We start from the raw sequence: 7,536 nt of genomic DNA, 5'->3' as shown, positions 1-7,536 counted from the left end.
GGAGGTTGTCGTGCTCAGTGCATTACAGCATGACAAGTTAATAAGTTTGTAAGTATAATCTTGTTAGTTAATAGTCTTATCTAATCAGAGACAGGGCTCCGCTCTAAGTCCTGAGAAAATCTGAAATCAAGATCTGACAATTTTCACTTGTAATCAGTTTTGCATTTTTATGAAGAAAAAAATATTATAAAAAATAATACACCAGAATGGGAAACGGGGTCAGTTTTTGCCTAAACTAAATCAAGCAATAAACTTGTATTTCCCATATAGACCAAGAATTATGATTTACTTACTGCTGTATCGGGGTTGATGAATGCAGCTGCTAGAGTTAATGCAATGCTACAATTTGTTAAAATTGTGTTATGTAAATGCCCTTCTTAATTTTTATTATTTTCATTTTATTTCTCATAATTAAGATGATCCAATTCTATTTTTTCTTATGATTTTGCTGAATACAGATAATCAAGATAGCTGGATGTGGAAAATACCACAATTACCATATTTTGGGTGTGATACTTACACATTATTTAATTATATATATATGTATATGTATGTATTTCGTTTAACATAATTGGAAATCAGTTTGCACACTAGTCATGGAAAATACCATCTGATTTCTTTTTTTATATTTAAGTATTTGTATAATTAATAATAATGGAAGGGAAGTCACAGGAAACAAAATGCCATGCAAATGCTTTAGGGCACATCTGATTAAGTTTTGAATATTGAACAATTTTTATTTATAACCTTTCTACAATCAATATGGCCATAATTGACTTTATTTTATGATTTTGTTGAATTTTGTTGTTTCAGCCAACCCTGAAACAACATACAGAACTACCAAATTTTGCTACAAGTTTGATTGCATCATATAATAATTGCAGTAAACTGGCAGTCACCACTGATAAGATACTACTAAATATTGTAGAAACTTAAGTTGCTTTGCAGCGATTTGTATTGTAAAAAGCGCTATACAAATAAACTTGAATTGAAGTCAAGATCTTTGAGGTGGAACAGGGCGGAATTACCACATTTACGTTTAAAACTTTTTAATTTGTACAGTAGTCATAAAAAAATACTAAAAAAAATCAAATTCCAACATATCTCTCACTGCTCTTAAAGCCTCTTTCTCATGCTGGTGGCGGTTTCATACGCGCGCGCTCCCGAGGCTGAGCGTCACATATACTACGCTGTCGTCAAGGAGACGCGCACTTGTCACAGTAAAAGAAGCGGTCGGTCAGTCATTCCTTTGAATCTTCCAGTCTGGAAACAGACGGATATGAAGAAGTCTCACTTCACTAATGTCCTGGAGAACTCCTGTCTGAAGACGCCAGGGGACCCGCGCACTAAAGTACCGTTAGCTCAGTATTAAAGGGACGCGCTCACGGACAACAGGCTCCATGAAGAAGAGGTGACAGAAAGATAATAAACTGCTTTTCTTGTTGAGTAAACTATCAAGCGATGGTTTCGCACTTTGTACTTAACGTGTATATTGCAAAGACGTTAATTAAAGAGGTTTTCAATTTTGTTCGGACTTCAAACATGTTTTTGATGATACAAAATGAAAAACAATAGCAGGGTAATAGACTAGAGATGGTTAAACCGTTCACTAATGATGAAGTGGAAAGATTAACCTTCTAACTCTTATAGTCTGACGTGATGAAATCCTCTTCTTGAGGTTCAGTAAGCATGCTATCATCATTTCTAAGTAAATCAATAGGCTTCTGTGGTTGTGAATGTGTTTACTTTGGTATGCTAAATATAGCTAAATTAACCTCAAAAGTTTAAATCATTCACACATATGCAAAACATGTGCAATACATATCCTCATTTAGCTGCATAAATGTGTGTGTAATATAGTGCTGGTTTCATGTCGAGTACGGTGAAGAACTCCTGTATGAATGAAGTACACAATCTGCCAGCTGGCCCTAAAGCTAACAGACCTGCAGATGAACAGTTTACACACGGAGAGACTCTCTTGTGTTACATACACAGCTACTGACCGCACACACCTCAGTTTTCCAGACAGAAATTTCACAAAAAAAGAGTGTGATGTATGAAAACACTGGGTTTCTACCAACACTCATCGATTTTTTATCTTTTGGTCAGTCAATGCATCAAAATCTCAAAGAATTGTACCGATTAAGTATCTTAACCTATGGATTACAGTGAAAAGTATCTAAGCAAATCAGCCTTTTCTCACTGTGTGTATCTTCATAGATGGAGTATGACTCTGGACCTGAGCTGGTGACTGATGACCCTCCTGCTAAAGACATCAGTGCACTGCTGATCAAAGACTATCATGTGACAGGCGATCACATCGATCTCAGGGAGTTCTACTTTTCAAACCAAGAGCACTACCGTGAGATAGAGCAGCTGAAGAAGGCTAATCTCCAAACCATGGCCGAACTTGAACTCATGTATCGCAAGAAACTGGACCTCAAAGGGGTGAGTGCTGCGGACAACACTGATCGGACCAGTCTGTGAGTTTATACATAAAAATATTTATTTTTCAAAACTAAAACAAAAATTTTTAATAGATGCATTTGTTGTTGTTGTTAGCTTTTATAAACTGGAATTATTCTAGGTATGCACATCTTCAAAAGTTTGTGAAAGATGTCTCTTATTTTCACCAAGGGTACAAATAAAAAATACAGTAAAAACAGAATATAATATCTCTTTTCTATTTGAATATATTTTAAAATTGTATTTATTCATGTGATGGCAGAACTGAATTTTCAGCATCATTACTCCAGTCTTCGGTGTCACACGATCCTTCAGAAATCACTCTAATATGCTGATTTGCTGCTAAAGAAACATTTGAGCAACGTTGAAGACATTTGTGCTTCTTCATATTTTTTGTGAAAGCTGTGATAAAAAAATTCTGGATTCTTTGATGAATAGAGAGTTCAAAAGAACAGCAATTGTTTAAAATAAAAAAATATTTATAACATTTATAATATAAGAATGCGGATATCCGATGCCAGGTGGAGGAGCTTACCGAGTGCCAGAAGAAGTTCCACGCCTGTCCGGCGTCTGCGCACGTGCGCCTCCCGCTGTACGAGGACCTGCAGGAGCATGACGAGGAGCGCCGACGACTTTATCGGGAGATGGAGCAGCAGTGTCTCCACACCTCGCAAAGACCCTTCAGCTTCCTGGAGCGCGAACGGCTGAAGAAAGACCAGAAGGAGGCCAAGCTCCACGAGCAAATGCTCAAACACAACAAAAGAGGAATGGAGGAGAGGAGGAAATGCCCATTCAAGGCCAAACCCATCCCATGCGTGGAGCAGCAGAAGGAGGAGGAGCTCTACAGGGCCATCAAGATGTAGATGCGTGCAAGAGAGTTGCTTCATAGTGCATCCATGCCTCCTAGCATGCTTGCATGGCAGCTGAGTGAAAAACAGGTGCAGAAAGTCGCCCAGGATGACGAAGATACACACCAACCCAAAATCTATGCCGAACTTCCAGACTTCGACGCCAGCTACAGGAAGTTTTGGAAGCTCACCTGAAGTTTTCCACCTGCCCTCTCGCCCAGAACGCCCTCGTCATCCCTTTGCTCCTCTCTGTCCGGTAGCCAGGAATGCTTGTCTGCTAAAATCACAGATGCAGCCAAAAAACGGCAAGAAGCTGTGAGATAACTGTGACGTCCAACTCCGCTTTAAACATTCACCCCACTAGAACTTTCCAAGTGAAGTCCTGTGTCTCCAGCTTTTTGGAATTCCAAAGCAGGAATGGGACTTTCCCTGCCACTGTGTCTCCTATTAATAACCCCAACAACAGTGAAAGACTTTATTGGGTATGTTGACGATGCTCCTAAATCTTCTTGCTGCCTTCAAGTCCTTGTGGGAAGTTCATACTTATGAGTTCACCAATGAATTCAAGATATTTCAGTCAAAATTAAATGGAAGTGTTTAGTAAATCCATATTTATTTCTCTTTATCACTTCCTAACAATGAATGTTTTTAACTCTAGTACAAAGGCTGAATTAAAAATAGTATATTACACTCTTATAAAGTTTCCAAAAGGGGGTTTTCGCAGTGATGCCATAGAAGAACCATTTTTAGTTCCCCAAATAACTTTTCAGTGAACTGTTCTTAAAATAAACAGTTTTTTTCTTAGTGTGAAGAACATTTTAAATAAGTAAAAAAAAATAGAACCACTTTAAAGAACCTTTTGTTTAATGGAAAGGTTCAGTGGATTCTTAATGGAACCATCGATGGCAATAAAGAATGTTCATTTTTAAGAGTGTAGCTTATTACTTTTACTAAAGTGTGCAACAGTTGGGTTCAAGAAGAAAAAATCCTGCAAGATTGTCTAGTCCTGGTCCTTGAGGGCCTGCGTCCTGCAGAGTTTAGCTCCAACTTGGCCCAACAAAAGAACAAATTGGTAAGAGTAGTAATATGCTATTCTGAGTTCAGCCAAAATGAAGAGCAAATGATATGATGTAAATTATAGAGGGAGTGACAGAACATGTAGTTTTGTCATGCAAGCTTGTCACTTCATAATCCAGATAAATGCATAGTATTTCCTAGCAAGCTTTAGCGCTGTTCATCAAAAGTCCACAAAATGTGTACGAACTAAACTGTAATATGAACAATTGCAATAAAAAACATAATTACGACCGACATCAATTTGCTCTGCAAAACTTTAACTGACACCCCCAACTCAAAAATTTGGCACTCAAAAATAAAATCACTAGAAATTATAACATTATTGTGGCACTAATGTGTAGTCATATTGAAAAATGTGATCATTGTGAGATTACTTGAAGGCAGCATCTGTCCATTGTGCCCAAACCCTGTCCCTGCTGGCTTACCGTAGCATCATCCCATTAGTGGAGTCCCTCCTTCATAAGTTCAGTTCTGACAGCTCTTTACCCGTATGAGTAGAAAAACGTTCTTGAGCAGAGAAAGCGGGCAGAAGAAGAGGAGAAGCAAAAACAGAGAGAGAATGGACTACAAAAAGTGATCAGAAAGTGAGCCCAGGCGAATGACCCGCATGTGGCCCTGGCCCAGACGTGCCAGTCCAGACTAAAAGATTTCAGGTAAAGCAATTAAGCCTCTGCTCTTGAATTTCTCAAACTACATTCTTAAAAATAAAGGTTATTTAATGGAATTGATGGTTCATGGAAACTTTCCATTTCACAAAAGGTTCTTAGATTATTAAAATATTCTTTACACTAAGAAAAAAAAAATCACTTTATTTTAGTTTCTAGGGTGTTGCTAGGTTTTTAAGGTGTTTCTAAATGGCTCTTCTATTGCATTCCTATGAAAACTCCCTTTTGGAACCTTTATTTCTAAAAGTTTTTGTAAACATTGTAGACATCATATTTAGCATCATATTTAGATGCAGATTTCTTGCATATATCTCATATATATGTGCACATGGGAACAGGAAACAAGATCTTCAGAGACAAAGAGAGTACCGGGAGGAGATGAGAGAAATCCGGGAAAGAGTGAAGGGAAGACCTCTGTTACTGGAACACGTCACAAAGGTGAATTGAATTGAATTTTTGATTTTATTTTTGTAATATTATTATTATATGTTGGCATTTTGGTCTTTTTTTTATTTTTAAAATGTTATTTTTACTCAGAAAAAAAAACCTTTTAGGAAAAGAGAGGTCAAGCATCTGTATTAGAAATGTTCATGGTGATGATAATGCAAAGCTCTCTCTTTCTTAGATGAATGCTAAGAGAGCAGAAGAAAAGCTCTACTCTGCCACTTTGCATGGATGTGGTCTAAGTGAATCTTTTATCGGCAGTAAAGCTCATAAAGGCTTGAAACACAGACAGACTCCAAGCCCCGCCCACTCTGGCAGCCAGGCTCCACCCACATATAGGTATAAGAGTCTCTGTTATGATACATTTTAGAAGTGTATTTAAAGAAACAATTCGCCCAAAAATGAAAATACTGCTTATTTTGCACATTTAAAACCATATTTATTTTTGTCAGCGTCTCTGAATTGTTTCTATTCATTCTTTTATAGTAAAAACAGAACTGAAGATAATGGGGAATTTCCAGACTTGCAGGATTCCCTTCTCAATGACTATGCAGATGATTATGAGGAGTATGACCATGACATGGAGGCAGGACACATGGACAGAGATGATGACAGGATGACAGACACAATGAGTGTCGTGACACTGATAAGGAAAAGGCCAGCGATGAAGGACACTCATATCATGATGAACTGAATTGTGATGATGATGAACAGGATGACCGTTATAAAGATGATGACATCAACAATAAGCACAGCCAGAGTGAAAGTAACAACAGTCACCATAGCGACAGGAGCAGAACAGGTAGTTAAGTTACAGAAAAATGGGAAGATCAGAAAAGTGAAGAGAGGACTGGTGTTCTCCTAAGATACAATGGAGATCAAAATTAGAGAAGAACCTACGATTTCCTCAATTTCAAGGTCACTGCAAGATGGCGGGCCGCTCTAAGGTGACTGAAACCAGGGGGGCAGGGTTTCATATTTTATTGAAGCATCCCTGGGCGCCGCCATTGGCTAGTGGACCCCCACCTGCTGTAATAACTCCATTGACTCCCATTCATTTTGGTGTCACTTTGACAGCGAATAACTTTACATCTGAGGCGTTTAAAGACTCCATTTGTCCATTCATTATTTCTAAAGAAACACGAAAATGTATAAAAGGCCCCATTACCTTGTATCTTACGTTATGGCCCCGTAGAAGCAGTTTTTGTAAAAATAGGCTAACGATTGCGTCATAACCTGCGACTCTCTGTCGCACAGTAGAGAAATTACCATATGGATAGGAGGAGAAGCTCGCAGGCAATCTTTTACTGTCTATGAGGCTATCGGGGGGACGTGGAGGCATGAAGTCAAGGGAGAAGCCCATAGAGAGTCCATAAAAGCACCGGGACAAAATTTTCAACAACATCTGCAAGATTTGGTGGGTGATTCAGATTTCTCTTGGCACAGCGATTAGAAGACTTACAATTGTCAGACAAGTTGCTCACGTGACATTTACGTCATCAAGCTCAGTTTGAGTCTGCGTAGTATGCTCGACCCCCAGGAAGTGCGTGCTTCTAATTGACTTCACTTGTCTCCGTTGAATCCAACGGGGTCGCTGTGTCCATTTCTTTTACTGTCTATGACTGAAACCCTGTGACAGGAAGTTGTCCAGATGAAGGCCAAAACGGACGACCCTTTCAGCCATCGCAAGAGAAGCTAGTCATTCCAAATCTGTGATTTCTCGAATATTGCAGCTTTACAATGACACTAATTTATTCAAGTCCCCCAAAAAGGCTGGTTGTCCACTTAAGAAAAATGCACGAGAGGACAGAAAAACGCAGAGACTCTCAATGGGGAATCGGTTCAACATTGCAGCTGGAATTGCTTGATAGTTCAGCGCTGAACAGGGTATGGATCTGTCTCGGCACCATTAAGAGAAGTCGTCAGCAGAGAGAGTCGAAAGGCTAGACTCACCTTTGCTGAGGAGCATGTTGTGTGGAGACAGTAGAACTGGTTCAAAGTTCACTTTAGTAATTAGAGTAAGTTTAATTTATTTG

General features: G+C 38.8%; 1 pseudogene; it reads left to right on the top strand.

Annotated features, from left to right (window-relative positions):
- Nucleotides 1-1,257: 1,257 nt before the first annotated feature.
- On the top strand, nt 1,258-6,561 carry LOC109054235 (annotated as a pseudogene).
- Nucleotides 6,562-7,536: the final 975 nt, after the last annotated feature.

This window comes from Cyprinus carpio, chromosome A1, assembly GCF_018340385.1.
Source record: "Cyprinus carpio isolate SPL01 chromosome A1, ASM1834038v1, whole genome shotgun sequence".
Taxonomy (NCBI): domain Eukaryota; kingdom Metazoa; phylum Chordata; class Actinopteri; order Cypriniformes; family Cyprinidae; genus Cyprinus; species Cyprinus carpio.
Note: the sequence above shows the minus strand (reverse complement) of the source record. Positions and strands in the feature narration are given on the sequence as shown.